Below are 17849 nucleotides of genomic sequence, written 5' to 3' on the forward strand. Positions count from 1 at the left end.
GATGAGTACTTACACATTACGGAAGCAATCAGGAAAAAATTGTGTTCATGGTTTCGTATCTCGTTGTGCTGGGCAGAAGATCCCTTTGGGTACAATTGTCCAGACAATCATAATCTATATATATAAAAGCGAAAATGTGTGTATGTATGTTTAAATGTATGTATATATGTACGTATGTATGTGTGTTTGTATGTCTCACAAAAACTTTCGACACGGGTCACGGATTTTCACAAGATTGGTATCATTTTAAAGTTCCAACTTTCCCCCGACAAATATAAAAAAATTGGGCAAAAACATTAATTTCTCCACCCTAAAATCATCAGTTTTCTACAGGGAGGGGTCAGCAAAAACCGTCCTCTCATGACAAGTTCGCTTCTACGCATGCGTCATACGACGTCGGAACATGATTTAGTTTAAATTTAAAAAAAACGATCTAATTTCGTTGACATCGTCTTAGCTCAGTTGCTTAGAACACGGCCTCATTATCTAAAGGTTTTGGGTTTGAATCGTGGTGCGAGGTTTCTTTTTTTCGATTTTTTAAATTTTAATATTGAAACAGGGTTATTCAAGCCATTTTTCACGTGTTTTTTTGGGGGGGGATTTTTACTTTTCAGATTTTTTAATGAAGTTTTAACGTTCGTTTTTCTATTTCGCGTTTTCTTTTTTTTTTTCTCATTTTTACATTTAACATCGTTCGTTTGCCTTACGTTAGTTTTTTTGTGTTTTTTTTTTTATATTTAGTTCCCTTATTCTTATGTTTTGATTAACAGGCCCCCACCTCCGCCCGAGCACACACACCTCGAAATACCCGGGCAGCGCCGGGTACTCCCCCCCCCCACTAGTCTTCTTCTATATATATAAAAGCGAAAATGTATGTATGTATGTATGTGTGTATATTTGTGTGTCTGCTAAAAACTTTCGACAGACATGACGAAAATTCACAAACTCAGTATCATATCGATGCCCCATCCTTCGCTCTAAAAATATCGAAAAATTGGCCAAAAACGTTTATTTTTTAACCCCGAAATCGGCAATTTTCGACAGGGAGGGGGGTCAACAAAAACGGTCTTCTTGTGACGACGAGCGGTTCTACGCATGCGCCAGATGACGTCATGACCTGATTTACTTTAAATAGTTGAAAAACTGAACAAATTTCATGTAATATCTATGATTTGCGAACGCGTGTCGCATCTAGGTTTATTTACTTTTACAAAATTCTTGCTATTTCAGCTCCCCTTGTGTGTGTTTGGCTTTTTCATATAAAACCGAAACTAATCTAAAGTGAAGGTAGTGTTCCCCGCCCGGCTTTGATCAGTGGGGGGGGGGAAACCCCTTATATCAGACAATTGCTATTCAGTTGGACAATTCCCTTTTTATGGGGAGCTGGTTTTCCCCCAAACATCTTGGGGAAACAAAACCAGCCAAAGTTGGGTAAACAAAAACTGCCTCAAAGTAAAAGTTAAATGCGGGGTTTCTATAGAGTGATATTTGACCTCATTAAATTCATGCACCTGTCAATTGAGTTTTTAATCCTTAAATTCAAACGTTTTTCTGTTACTCTCCCTTGCTGGCCGAGTGGGTAACCTGCTAGGTTTTTTTTCACATTTTATTTCCACCTTCGCCTCAAGGCTTCTATTTCGATCCTACCTACCTACCAAAACTTTTTTTCCATCATGTTCCCTGTTTTTTTTTGTTTTTGTTTTTCCGATTTCAACAACGTTTTTTTTATTTATTTTATCATATTTGTTTTGATCTACCCCCCCCCCCCCAACACACACACCTCCAAACACCCGGGCAACCACGTATGAATGTCTTGCAAAAACTTTTGACAGAGGTGATGGATTTTCACAAAATTGGTATTGTTGTGAAGCTCGACCCTTCGGACGACAAATATCAGAAAATTGACTAAAAACGATCACAATTATATATAAAAAAAAATATAAAAAATAATAGCAATAATAATGATGATAATAATAATGCAAAATGCAATTAAAAAAATTTTGTATTCTATTTTTCAAATAATAATAATAGTTAGAGTGCAAAAAATATAAAAAACATTGTATTCTGTTTTTCAAATAAAAGTAATATACAGAAAAATTAAACAAATATTGTATTCTATTTTTCAAATAATGATAAATATAATAATAATAATAAAAAAGCAAAAAAATATTTAACATTTTTTATTTTTCAAATAATAATAATGCATAAAAATATATATAAAAAACTTGTATTTTATTTTCAAATAATGAAAATAATGATTATAACATTAATAAAAATAAATATTTTTTTTTTCAAATAATATAATAATACTAATACAAAAAATATAAAAAAATTGTATTTTATTTAAAAAGAAATAATAATGCAAAAATATAAAAAACATTTTATTTTTCAAATAATAAGAAGAATGTAAAAATATAAAAAATCATTGTATTTTATTTTTCAAATAATAATAATAGTAATAATATTATTGGAAAAATAAAAAATATTTTATTTTTCCAATAATAATAATAATAATAATAATAATGCAAAAATAAAAAATATTTTATTTTTCCAATAATAATAATGATGCAAATATATAAATATTTTACTTTTCAAATAATAAAAATAATGATAATGCAAAAATATAAAACATATATTTTATTTTTCAAATAATAATATTAATAATAATAACGCAAAAATATAAAAACATTTTATTTTTCAAATAATAAAAATAATAATGCAAAAATATAAAATCATTTTATTTTTGAAATAATAATAATAATAATAATGCAAAAATATAAAAAACCTTGTATTTTATTTTTCTGATAATAATAATAATAACGCAAAAATATAAAAAGCATTTTATTTTTCAAATAATTAAATAATAATGCAAAAATATAAACATTTTGTTTTCAAATAATAATACTAATACTCATACAAAAAATATTAAAAAATTGTATTTTATTTAAAAAGAAATAATAATGCAAAAATATAAAAAAACATTTTATTTTTCAAATAATAAGAAGAATGTAAAAATATAAAAAAATCATTGTATTTTATTTTTCAAATAATGGTTATATAATGCAAAAATAAAAACATTTTATTTTTCAAATAATAATAATAATAATAATAATAATGCAAAAATAAAAAATATTTTATTTTTTAAATAATAAAAATAATAATGCAAAAAATATAAAAATATATTTTATTTTTCCAATAATAATAATGATGCAAATATATAAATATTTTACTTTTCAAATAATAGAAATAATGATAATGCAAAAATATAAAACATATATTTTATTTTTCAAATAATAATAATAATAATAATAACGCAAAAATATAAAAACATTTTATTTTTGAAATAATAATGCAAAAATATAAAAAACCTTGTATTTTATTTTTCTGATAATGATAATAATAACGCAAAAATATAAAAAGCATTTTATTTTTCAAATAATTAAATAATAATACAAAAATATAGACATTTTGTTTTCAAATAATTAAAAAATAATACAAAAATATAAAAAAAAATATCTTTTACTCTTCCTTTATTTTTAACTGCCACATTTCACATGCATCTCTACTTAAATAAGTACCAATCACTTTGGAGTTCAATACATGTTGCGGTAATCTATATATCTATAAAAGTGAACGTGTCTGTCTGTCTGTGTGTCTGTCTGTCTGTCTGTCTGTGTACATTTCCCTACGCAATAACTCTGTCAATTTTTAGTCTATAGACTCGAAATTTGAAATACCGGGTACTGAGATTTGGGAAAATCGATGTGACGGGTGTCAGCCAGAAATTTGGCTGTTAAGGGGTCAAATTTCAACGATTTGACCTTTAAGAACTCTACCAAACTCCTCCGACAATTTTGGGTCTAGACACTTGAAATTTTATATATAGGTTCCTTGAACCTGGATCTAACTTAATAAAGTGATTTGAGCCCGAAACAATAAATTTTAAGGGGTCATAATAGGGGTCAAAGTTTTAAAAAATTAACCATTTTTGTTTTGTTTTTTTTTGCTTTTTTTGCACAGCATACACCTCCAAACACCCGAGCAACGCCGGGCACCCCTGCTAGTCTAACATAATGTGGATGGCAAATGCATGCAAAATAACGTCATTGGTAGGGAAAAATAAAGCAAGCGAAATCACTATATTACGCTTACTAAAAAACAGATAAGTTGACAGAGTTAAGTACTGTTGCTTACGTCACGTGACGAACATGATTCAAAATGCCAGACAAAATGGTTTCCTCATATAAACTTTATCGAAAACAGTTTTTCATTAATAATTATTGTTCTACCTTATTGTTTTTCGTAATTTTTGGATATGTTACTGTTTGAGACCTAACAATTATGTAGGTACCATTTCTTTTACTTGAAATTCAATATTTTTTTGTTCGTATAATATAGAGTTGCCAAAAACGCTACTCAATGATTTTTCGTAATTTTCTGTGTACAATATTTTTTTGAACTGTCATATTTCACTTGCATCTCAATTTAACTAAGCACCAAGTAATTATACTCACACCGCTACAATTTTGAGCCATGTCCATTCTAGGAAAAACTTCAGACTAACATAATGAGTTATCTCCCTTTTTTGTGTAAAAGATGCAAAATGATTCAAAATGGTGTCGATCAAACACATGAAATGCCTTCAATAAGTTTCCAGACTTTTTTGTACAAGCATTTAAAATTGTCATGGACTCTTGAAAATTCAGTATGTTATTGCTATACACCTTATGAGATGGCTGACCAATTTTTATGATTTCAACTTCAAATGAACAGCTACAGCAGAAATTGGAAAACATCCTACTAAAGTTGGATTGTCACAGTTGGTGATTTTATAAATGCAATCTGGACGTGAGGACACTTTAGAAGAATGATGTGCGATAAAAGTATGTTTTAAACTTAAAAAAAAAAAAAGTGCCACAGAAACGTATGGAATGCTTTCAGACTGCTTGTAGACCATCTTGCATGAATTGAGCTTTAGTTTTTGAATGACATAAGAGATTCAAGAAAGGCAGAGAGTCTGTGAGAGATGATGAGAGGTGTGGAAAAGGAGTAAAGAAGTCAGAACACCAGAGTTGATTGGCCATATAAAGAATTTCCTGGATATGGACTGTTGTGTGTCTATGGAGACAATAAGTGCAGTGTGATGCAGTGTGTGATTATTCGCGAGGAACTGAAGATGTGGAAGATTTGCACAAAGTTTGTCCCAAGGGTGCTCCATAGTTGTCACAAACTATTTTCCCCAAGATGAGCATCAAGACAGTTCCTCACCCTCTCTGTAACCAGACCTTACTCCCTGTGACCTTTGGTTATTCCCTAAGCTCAAGGAAAAATTTAGCGGCTGTCATTATGGGACAATAGAGAAGATGAAAGAGGCTTTGATGAGGTCATCATTGAGATGCTCACGCAAGAAGACTTCCAGAAGTTATTGGTATGGTAAAACAACTGCATTGCAGCCGAAGGAGATTACTTCAAAGGGGACTAGAGTTTTATCTGTGTACTATCAATAAAAGTACCCATACGAAAAAAGTCTGGCAACCTATTGAAGGTACCTCATATAATCAGAAATATGATTGGTTCGTTGGTTGTTTTTGTTTTACGGCATATCAACCTTTTTCAGATTATTTAATGCCGAATCTAGTTATTTTGAGGAACGATTTTTAATGGACTATATTTTTTTTTTTTACTTCAGATTCTATTCAACCCATAGTTGGGACCCTAACAGGTACTACCACTCCGGGTCAGAGTGGACCTGGGAGTAATGGCAATTAAAGGGTGGCTCCACACTCCCCAAGGCCCGCAAGGTGGGGCCTCACCATCGGATATAGTTTTAGGTCATATCCAGGACTAGAAATATGAGAAAGAAATTAATTTTATTTATTACGAAAATTCTACTCAATAATTCTCTGTAACTTTTGGTATACACTCATGTACTCAACTGAGGAGTATATCTTTTACTGTTATATATATATTTTTTTTAACTGCTATATTCCATGTGCATTTCTTCTTAAATAAAAACCAATCGCTTTTGAAATTAGTACATATTGTAGGTATATAACATAGTGCAGACACACATATGCAAATGTATGTGAAATGACGTTGCCGGTAGGGGAAAAATAAAACTTTAAAAAGGAGATCACATTCGAGACGGTAATAACGTTCGAGATCACGTGGGTGACTTCACGGGCATAACAACAAAGAAAAAAATGTTGTTACAAAGAAAAGTGAGCTGTAGTTCTTTTCTACTCTTTTGTCTGTTTTGCAACTGAAAACTACTACGTGTTGGTTCCCGGATAACGCTACAATAAGACTACACTTGTTTAAATGTCCCTCTTGCAGTTCATCTGAAATACTTACCTGGATTTATTATCACTTACCTGTGTTTTCGGGAACAGCTGCTTTCTGGAGTGGTTCAAAGTGTTGATGTTGAGGTTCCCGAGCTGAGTTCACAGTATGAATCTTCTAAATGTAAGTTAAGTAGCATCTAGAGATAATACCTGACAAAGTCTACCTTTTTTATTCCTAATAATTTTCACCCAGGCTAGTATATATATATATATATATATATATATATATATATATATATATATAAGATTATGTTATTTGCAACAAAATGCAATTATATCAGAAATCCAGAATTCCAGATTCTAGAGATGAGCAAATATCCAAACAAAAGATATTTTTTCCTTTTTTGTAATTGAGATTTATATATATATATATATATATATATATATATATATATATATATATATTGGTCAATTCTGCTGGGAAGCAATGATTTAATATACTTTTTTTGTTTTTAAATCCCTGAAACAGTGTTTCATGGGGTAAACAACTGATAATCCCTGAAATAAAATTAGGACTATTGTGAATTCTTGAGAGCAGATTGATTGCAGAAAATTAAATGACTTATTGGCAAAGTAATTTTACAAGAAAAAAAAACTAAAAATTTTCTTTTTGTATATATATCAATTATGTGGAAAAATCTTTCGTCTTTGTTTTTAGTTGAGACATTTTCCTGTAAATAAATGTAGTATTTTAAATTCCAGCCTTTGTTGATTATTTGCAATTCCTTTGTCGTCATGATGTAGATAGACATTTCAAACTCCTCAGTTTAACATTCATAGGAAATATGAACTGGGACAAATGCATTGATGATATTGCGAAGACTGCTGTAAGGAAGGTGGGTTCCCTCTATCGTGCTAGAAAACTAATAACACCTGAGAGTATCCTGTACCTCTACCAGGCCACCATTCACCCATGCATGGAGTACTGTTGCCATAACTGGGCTGGTGCATCTACCACTAGTCTTTCCCTCACGGATAGGGTCCAGAAAAAGGCCTCCAATCTAATAGGTCCCACTTTGTCAACTAAGCTCCAAACCCTGTACCATCACCACAATGTTACATCCCTGTGTCTGTTTCACAAGTATCTTAATGGAATGTGCTCTGATGTACTCGCTGCACTTGTGCCTCCTTAGCGTATATATCCCCGACAAACCCACTTAGCAACATGATCACACCCCTTCACTGTTAAAGCCCCTAAATGCTGGAAGGCTTCCTACTCTAATAGGTTATTTCCCCAAACAGGCAGACTTTGGAATTCCTTTCCTGCTACCTTCTTCCCTGACTGTACTGATATGCAGAAGTTCAAATGTAATGTAAACCAACAATCTTTCTTAGGCGTGGTCTCAATTAGTTGCCCCTTATATCCATGTGGCAATATGTCTCGTTTGGGGTGAAGGTGAGTACAAAAAAAAAAAAAAAAAAAAAAAAAGACACTGTGGCCTTTTCTTCCTACTTGTTTTCATTTTCTGGCCTCTTTTTATGTTTTAACAAACTCACAAAAAATGGAGGAGGTTTCTAAGAGTTAGATTCTGTTTTTTTTTTTTAAATTATTCATGTGATGGGCATGCACGGAAGTGCTTGAGAACGGTATGTAATTGCTTTCACCTGACACCCCCTTCAAATATCAGAATACATTCGCCTAAGAGCTATGTAAAGACAACGCCCAAGTCGTCTAAGAGTAATTTTGTAGGTTACTCTTGGATCAACGATCATAATCATGCCACGTTATTGTTTAAGTCTGTGCTGGATCGTATCAATGTTATTGTTCAAGTCCATGTTGGGTCGTATTGACGTTAGAACCACCATAAATAATTTTCCCTTTTTACTCACCTGAAAGTAGTCCTTTTTCGCTTTCAGTTTTCTCGCCTTTTTTTTTTTTTTTTTAAATCTTTTAGCAAAATCAAAAAATATGATTAAAGGATAAAGGTTTCTAATAGGTCCTATTTACAATGCCTCTCCGCGGAACAGAGTTAGACACCAGAGTCGTTTTTTAACATGGAGAAAAGGAACAAAAATTTTAAATTGTCTCGGCCATGAAGGATCTCTCCTCCACTGAGAGAGAACAAGAAAGTAAAGTACAGCTTCTGGAGAACAGATAGTGATCTTGACCTAAAGTTAAACAATCGATTCCATTTGTTTAAAAATGGGTCATGGTACCTGTTCTTGCAGACGTAGTTGTAAGCAGTGACTTGTTTATCCCATCCACTTTTTTGAATTTGAACTGTCCGTATCTCTCATGTACCACAAAAAAAAAAACAAAAAAAAAAGAAAGACAAATGTTCTCTTCCCTACAGCCTTTTTCTCACACAAGAGATGCTGCTTTCTCTACTCTATCATTATTCCATGGTAGGTGCTCGACTGAGCTCCAATCTCTGGTTCACCTCTAAGATATTCACAACAAATAATCATCAAGCTAGAACCACTGTAAAGATTTTTCTTTTCTTCTGTGTACTTAAAACTAACAAGAACTTCCATGAACCAAGTTTCTTTCCAAAACCTTATCACCTGTGAGACACAATACCACTAACCTACTTCCTAGTGAACTACAACTTGGATGTTTTCAAGTCTAATGTTAAATTCTTGCTGTGTCATTCTCTTTGTAATCAAATCAAACTGGACTCTTGTCAGCATTCAAACGCAGTTATAATCTCCGATCCGTTCAGTCCGGTTCTTCAAACTTGACTTGCCACCATCTTGATTTCAGATCTTTTATTATGTGATTTTGATATGCAAATTGCTACATATGAACCTACATCACCTCCTGATTCTTAAAGATCACCTCAGCCGCTCGGACCCCTACTATGCGCATAGCTAGCCCTCACTAACCAGCTAAGCGCACCTAATTTCCCATTTAAAAATGACCACTTTAAAAAAAAAAATAAAATAAAATAAAAACCAGACTCCAACTGTAACCCCATCAAAATAACTCTTGTTTAAAAGAGACAACTTTTTTTCGTTTCCAAATACAACCGAATTTCAGAGTCTGGCACTCGAATTACCATTCAAACTCCTATAGAGTGACAAATTTTCAAAGTTCGACTTACATGTGCATATAAAAAATTCTCCATAGTATCAAATTTTTACAAAGTCCGGCTTTTGAATGTATGTAAATTTATCCATGGCATGATGAAATTTCACTTTGACTTTCAAATGTGCGTTTAACATTTAACCGAATAATCGTATGTTAACAAAAAATCATTTAACTTTTGCACAGTGTATTGAAATATTTAAACAATATTAAACATTTTATGTTTTTATGAAAATAACTACCGGTTAAGTGTTTAAATAAATATGCATGTATTTTAAATTATCCATGGCATTGACAAATTTTCTCGTTGACTTCTTATGACACTATTGGTGTCATGAATGCATGCAGCGAGGTGCATATTGCGATGAGAGGGGTGTTTGACCGGACGGGATAGAGGAAGAGAGGGCAGAAGAGGGGGTGTTGATGTCTGATTGGGACAAAACAGAAATGTCTATGGGATTTTGTCAGAAAGAAAAAAAAAAGCAAATAATTGTTTTTATCTCATTGTCGTTATATATCTGTTAACATGAAAGATTATTTTTAAAACCTCTGTTGAGGGGTATCAAGAGATCCAAAGATCCTTAGCTGATTTAGGCTGACAACTTAGAATGGGGGTCAAGGGTAAGGGTCGCCGCCAAGCATTGTTCGACCTGGAATAACTAATCACTCCTAATTTGATAAGTAAAAACCTCAGTGCAAATGAAGGAATTTTAAAAAGGGTAGAGTCGTAGCCAGCAAACTGAACGGCTGGGCTGGTCAAGCGCTCCCGAATTGGGAGCCCTCAGGGCCTGATGTTATGATGTTAACTAGCCTGTGTTAATGGGAAATCTGTGACTTTACTGGTCTGGTCTTACATTGTTTCACTGCTATAGCCAGTCACCTCAATTTAGACAGTAGCTGTTATGAAGTAATGAAATTAATAAATAATTTGTTATTGTTATAAACCAGAGTTCTGTTTGTTTGTGGTGAGAACTCTTCATTTTGCAGCAAGGACCAGCGGAGTGATTGATGTACCCGGAGACTACCTACACAGGGTAGGAGACGATTCGATCGAGAGGCAAAGTGCCTCACCATGAAAACACAGTGGGTGAAGACGATCAGCAGGCCAACTTGTGACGGGACAATGCACAATCGAAAGAACACCTGTCATATCAGGTGGAATCAGACGAGGTTAAGGACACCCAGTGTGGTTGGTGCAGTATCGGTCTCATTATATTCTGAATGCGCCTCCAACATTTAACTGAATCGTATTCCAACACGTTTACTTCACGAGTCACAACGACAAAATTTAAACTATAATAGAATCAAGTGTTAGCCCCAGGAAGGAGCCCCTTGATCTCTTCAAACTAACAAAAGTAAAATAAAAAAAACGAAAATCCAATGAATCCTACTGGAAGTTTTTAAAAGTCCACGTCAATTCTCTCGACACTCAATTTTTTTAAAGGTTGACGTGAATCATTTCACTCTTTCTCCTATTTGACACCTCTGAAGAGAGCTGCTCACCAGTCATCAGGTGACGCGTGGTGTTAGTGTCGCCAGACAAAATGACAAACAGCTCCCTTAAAATAATTTTTAGAAAAATAAATAAAAATAAATAATTAGACTTGGCATAAAAAAGAAAAGTGTAAATTTATTTGCCATTTTTTTTTTTTTTTGCGTTACTCATTCTTTATAGTGTCCATTGGTCGGGTAGAGTGAAACGAAGAAATCCTTCTTGACTGGGTAAATGTTTTTTATGTTAAAATTTGGAGAGAAAAGTGAAGAATTAAATGTTTTTATGTAATGAAGAAAACAGTTCTTTTTAAGGAAGAATTAAACAATATAAAGTCCCTCGCTTATTTTAGTGGAAAGATAGAAAAGGGTAACAAGTCCACACGGACGGAGTCGATGATGATGTTACAGCATGCCTTGTGTCGACTCATTCGTTTGGCACAAAATGCCCTTTTTATAGATCCAGACCAGCTCCAAAACGTGATAGTTTCTGCTGATATTTTGGCTTTTTGGAAAATTGTTAAAAAGATAATCTTTTTAATTTTCTCATTGGTTGGTTGTGTCACGTGATGCTGCTTTCAACTACGTCTGCCAAAAATGTTATTTTTACTTTTGTTGTTTAGAGAAAAGTGTGTGGGCGTATTTGAAACTGGGTCGTTGCTGGCAAAACATATTTTCCTACGAAATGCGCGGGGAAAATTGAAAAGAATAACGGTTCGTTATTTTTACGCGTGAGTGTGTGTGTGTATACAGCAACTGTGCGTACCATGAAACGTTGCTCACTTAATATATCACTTAATATTTGTAGCGAGTCGCTACACCTCCAAACCTCAATATGACTTGTCCAATCTTTCTCCTTTTTCAACACCTTCAACTTTAAAAATACGACACGTATCGTGTAATATTCCTGTTCTCTCGATACTTTCAATTTTTAAAGTTCTACGTGAATCAATTAAATCTTTCCATTCCTCAACGCCTTCGACTTTTAAAATTCAACACGTATCATGTGATATCTTTCGACACCTAATTTTTTGGTCCGGCGGATCAGTAAGTGCATTAGCACCAAAATACGATTAAAAAAAATAGCGCGGATCACTCATTAATCGCATTTCAAAGTTTAATTAAAGTTTTATATGTTTTTTTATTCAATTGTAAGATTAAAGTACAGAATAGGTACAAAACACCCTCCCCATGTTAAGAATGGCTTTTTAAATAATAACATTATTTCAGCACGAATCAATAAGTGCACTAGTACCAATTTTTTAAAGTTCTATGCTGAAATAGCTTGTAATTGAATCAAACTGGACTCTTGTTGGCATTCAAACGCCGTTATAATCTCCGATCCGCTCAGTCCGGTTCTCCAAACTTGCCTTCATCTTGACGTCAGGTCTTTTATTATGTGATTTTGGTGTGTAAATTTTGATATGCAAATTACTGCATATTAAACTACACTCTTTAAAAATTAAATTCTGCCCATTTCAACCATCATCTCAAATGCTTTCAAGGTGTTGTCTCATTATCCAAGGCTGACAAACTCATCAACCCTTATCCTTGAGTGGCATTTGAGCCTTGATTGCTCCAAAAACAGAAAGATAACTAAAATATAATATTAAGAAAAAAAACAAGACCACTGGTATTACTAAATCAGGCTGTCTGAAGATATTGGCTTCCTGACTTAAAGTAGTAATGCCACCCACCATAAAAAAACGCTTTGGATATTTCAGGGTAATTCTACTAAAATAGTCATATTTCAGAAACCAAAGCAGTTGAAGTTCTCAAAATACCACCATTTTTGTTTGGAAAAGAATATCCTTTCATATACTTTAATAAATATTAATCTACGTTATATATTTGAAGAGGTTTTAGCAAATTAATGATAAATGTGATTAAACGGCCATTTTTTTTGTCAGATTTTTTTTTTTACGCCATATAATAAATAAATTAATGTTTATTATTTTTATGCATTACAATTATAATTTTGTGTTGATTTCTCTTTTGGTCGTTTTTTAAAATCGAGATTTCCCCAAAATTATAACTAGTTTTCAGCAAAAGTAAACAAATTAACTCCTTGCGCTGATAATAAACTAGCCAGCAGCAGCAGCTGTTAGTTACGACTTTTGTGAATTACATTTATTTTTTGGAAGGAGGAATCATGTTTGTTTGAAATTAATGCAGTTTGTAATTATTTTATAAAATTTCCTTCCAGAAATATTAGTTTTCAAATATATTTAACGTTCAAACTTTAATTATAGTAATAAATGACTTTATAGCTCCCAATTTAAAAAAACAAAAAACAAAAAACAAAACTAAGATTATACTCTTTTAAGTTTATGTGTGAATATCCTCAAAAAAAAAAAAAAAAACTTAAGGGGAAAAAAATGACAGCAAAAATAATTTTGAATTTAGATTAGTTGGGGGAGGGGGGGGGGGAAATCATTTTTGCATATAAATTTAATAATCCAAACCTTGTTTAAAATTAATGCAGTTTATGATTCTTTAATACAATTTCCTTCCAGAAATATTGGTTTTCAAATATCTTTAACTTTTGAACTTTAATTGTAGTAATAAATGACTTTATAGCTGGAAATTAAAAAAATATATAAAATTCTACTTTTTTAAGCAATTATGTGTGAATACCCTAAAAGAAACTTTGTGGAAAAAGAATTTAAAAAACAACAAAAATAATTTAGAATAGAGATTGGGTCATTTTCGCATATAAATTTAATGTATAATAAACCCCCATTTCTCGGTCATTCTTGTTTTTTCAAGCAGTTTTCTGATATTTTTTCAATTTGAAAAGTTATATATAATTACACTACCACTAAATCTAAATCTGAGTGACAAGCCCACCTCCTAAAAGTGCCTCTCTGGAACCTGTTACCTTAAATCCGAGTGACAACTCCCACCCAGTAAATTTTTTTTAACCCTATCACTAAGCCTAAGTCTGAATGGCACCCACTTCAAAATAAAAAACTCTTTCATAACTCTACCATTAACCCTACGTCCAAGTGGCAAGCCCCCCCCCATCATGCAAACCATCTTAAAACCGCACATAACTGTTGAAGCATAAAAAAGCTTTTACCAAAATGATTGAACCTAAAAAGGGCTGATATGACATACAACCAAACCAAACCAAACCAAACCAAACCGGTCCTGGATATGACCTTAAACTATATCCGATGGTGAGGCCCCAGCTTGCAGGCTTTGGTTGGTTGGTTGGTTGTTGTTTTTGTTTTATGGCATATCAACCTTTTTCAGGTTATTTAATGCCGAATCTAGTTATTTTGAGGAACGATTTTTAATGGAGTATATATTTTTTTTTTTTTACGTCAGATTCTATTCAACCCATAGTTGGGACCCTAACAGGTACTACCACTCCGGGTCAGAGTGGACCTGGGAGCAATGGCAATTAAAGGGTGGCTCCACACTCCCCAAAGCCCGCAAGGTGGGATCTCACCATAGGATATAGTTTTAGGTCATATCTTGCAGGCTTTGGGGAGTGTGGAGCCACCCTTTAATTGCCATTGCTCCCAGGTCCACTCTGACCCAGAGTGGTAGTACCTGTTAGGGTCCCAACTATAGGTTAAATAGAAATCAACTTAAAAAAAAAACAAATATACTCTATTAAAAAATTGTTCTTCAAAATCACTGGATTCGGCATTAAATAACCTGAAAAGGGTTGATATGCCGTAAAATAAAAACAAACAAACAAACAAGCCAAACCAAACCTAGCCTAACACCATGAATACATATTTGAATATATAAAGAACTTGAAGCATAAAACCTTTTTTCCAAAATTACTGGATGCAGCATTAAAAAACCCCAAAAGGAGTGATATGCCATAAAACAAAACAACCAAACAAATTTATATATTTGTATTCCGGGGGGGGGGGGGGATAAGAAAAATAGCAAAACTAAAAAAGACAAAAAAAACAAAAACAAACAAATAAAAAAACAAATCATCCTTATCACTCCCTTCCATCTTTTCCTCTGAACTGAACTTGTTACCTCAACTGGTCTACATGTATTAACACAAGAACTTTCATCCATTCTTTTAAACATCAACATCATCGGTTTGACATTAGTTTCACATACTGGCATGTGTCAGAGGGCTTTTAGAAATTGACTTACAAACTAACCTATCTATCCTTTTCTTGTTTTTAAAATTAATCATTCTTGCTTTCTCCCATATTTTCCTTGGCCTTCCCCTGTGAACTGAGTTTCAGTTGTTCCACATCAGCTCATTCGAGCACTCCCATATCCATTTCACACTGGCAGAACAGAAAACCTCCCATAGGAAACTATCATTAATTTGCTAAAAACTCTTCAAATATACCACGTAGATTATTATTTATTAAAACATGTGAAGGGATATTCTTTTTCGAACAAACAATTAAATAAAAACAATAAAATGTTTAACCAAATGACTTGCATTGTTTGAGCTTGTATTTCATCTGCCTGAAACAAAAATAGGTCATTACAATTAATGAATCAATGTTTTCTCATGGTGTTTGCTTTCAGAGGCTTTAGAAAACTTTTCGACTTCTCTATCTGGTTTCATGACAAGTTTCAACTTGTAGCGTGGCTAAAGGCTATCAGTATGGTTGAGATTCGATTGAGTCGAAATGAGCAGATAGAAAAACATACTTGATTCCGTTCTTAGTAGTGATGGGACGATTGCGAGATCAGCCTTGTAATGCTCACGATTTCCCATTAATCACTTTAAATCATTTAAAAATTATTCATTTTATAAAAATAAAACTACTAGATACAAGCACTGATTCCATTCCAAATTCCAGATTTTGATACAACTGTCAATTCTGATTCCTTTTAAATCTCCAAATATATATTACTATAGTTTGTTTCTTTTTTTTTTTTTTTTTCAGATTACTGCAAAAAAAAAAAAAAACACAAAAAAACACATGTAACAAGTGCATATATTTTAACAAATGCAAAAATACACTTGTGGTGGTGATGGTGGTAGGCGCGATCTATAGATTTAAGTTTTACTAATAGTTTAAAATCAATAAATAATTATCATTTTATCAGTAGTACTAAAGAAAGAAAAAGTTTGTTAAAAAAACAAACAAAAAAAATAAACAATTAAAAGAATCAGATTTTGGCATTGAAAAATAGGTACAATTTTTTCCGATTCCGATACCTTAAAAGTTCTGATTTTTTCTATTCCAATTAATTGTTCCAACTCTAGTGCTTAAACGAACACATCTACCTAGTATTACCCACGCTCCTAATTTCTGAAAATTAGTAAATTACAGAAAAAAACTAAAATAAAAAGATGTAGTTTGCTTGAAGCATTGTATGTAGTGTGAAAGGAGTTGTGTTTGAAGGCTATTTCAATGCGATTTGTGGGAAACATGGACATGAGTTAACCTAATGACAATAATAAAAAGAATTTTCAATTATATTATGTTTATTTGCCAACATAATGTGTCGTACAAGATGGTAGGTGTTGATGTCCCTAATTTTCAAGAGTAGTATCTCTTCTTTCCGGGGGGGGGGGGAGAATAAAAAGGAGGCTCGTTGTATTGAATGACTGAACTACATTGTATTGAATGACTGAACTACTGTCGCAAATTAGGGACATCAACACCTACCATCTTGTACAACACATTATGTTGGCAAATGAGCGTAATATAATTGAAAATAATTGAAAGTTTCCTTCTAATATTATCATTATTCTTTTATATGGTAACTCATGTCCACAGTGTTTCCTATGAACCACATTGACATAGCCTTCAAACACAATTCCTTTCACTCTACGCACAACTACAACATCCTTCTAAAAAAATAAATAAAAATAATATATAATGTGATGAAAAAGTTCTTAGGGAAATATCAGTTATCATTTTATATTTAGCGTAAACAGTGAATTGAATACAATCTGAAAATAAATAAATAAAATACTGTGGACACAAGTTAGTATACAAAAGAATAATGACAATATTAGAAAAAGTTTTCAATAATTTTTAATTATATTACATTTATTTACCAACATAATGTGTCGTACAGGATGGTAGATGTTGATGTCCCTAATTTTCAAAAGTGGTATCTCTTCTTTGGGAAAGGGGGGGGGCGATAAAAATGAAAAAAATTTGCTTAATATTGTTATGTCTAAGTTCATTTGAGGATAAAATCAGATTAAAAATAATTATGCCCCAAGCAAGATTCGAACTCAGAGACTGTTTTCATGAACAGTATGATGACCTATGAGGAAAGTATGATATAAGAGAAATTAAATCGAAATATATTTTTTTGTGATTAAGAACATAGACTAACATCTATATATATAAAAGGCAAAACAACCACGCGTGCCAAGAAAGGCTTTTGTCCAGGGAGGGGGTGGGTCTTTCGATCACGTTAGTATTTTTTTTAGAATTTTTTATATACTCCCTAGATTATAATATCTATGATTTACAAACGGACGTCGTATCTACATTTATTTACATCAACTTTTTAAAAAATTCATGCTATTCGGTCCTTTTGCGTGTTTGTTCGTCTTTTTCGTATAAATAAAATAAAACTTATCCAAGCAAAGTCGTCAGTGGCTTTTTGTGCCGGGACGTCTTGAAAGAAATTAGCTTTGATCAATGTTGGGAAAACCTTTCATATCAGACAATTGCTATTCATTTGAGAGTTCACCCTTTTTGGAGGGAGCTTGGTTTCCCCAATATCGTGGGGAAACAAATAAATGAAACGGTGGAAAGCTGAACTGGCCTTCAACCAACGTTCATTTCTGCATCTGCGTGAACTCATTCACTTAGCAAGTCAACTTTTTGATTGACGTCGCTAAATTTGAACGCTTTTCACTTCCTATGGCATCTTAGTTTTCGTTCACTTTCTTTTCCGCCTTTGCGTCACGGGTTTGAGCCTACCTGCCTACTAACATTTTTTTTTTTTGCTCAACACACACCTCCAAATACTCGGGGAAACGCCAGGTACCCCCGCTAGTTAAAAATAAACAAAAA

At 32.7% G+C, this 17849-nt stretch overlaps 1 long non-coding RNA gene across 1 annotated transcript in view; it reads left to right on the forward strand.

The window, feature by feature from the left end:
- The window catches only part of LOC145263196 (uncharacterized), a 77913-nt gene that overhangs the window by 20434 nt on the left and 39630 nt on the right, over positions 1-17849 (forward strand). The gene's annotated exons all lie outside the window — the stretch shown is intronic.

Source organism: Euprymna scolopes, chromosome 38 (assembly GCF_053919585.1).
Source record: "Euprymna scolopes isolate OS-2025 chromosome 38, ASM5391958v1, whole genome shotgun sequence".
Taxonomy (NCBI): domain Eukaryota; kingdom Metazoa; phylum Mollusca; class Cephalopoda; order Sepiida; family Sepiolidae; genus Euprymna; species Euprymna scolopes.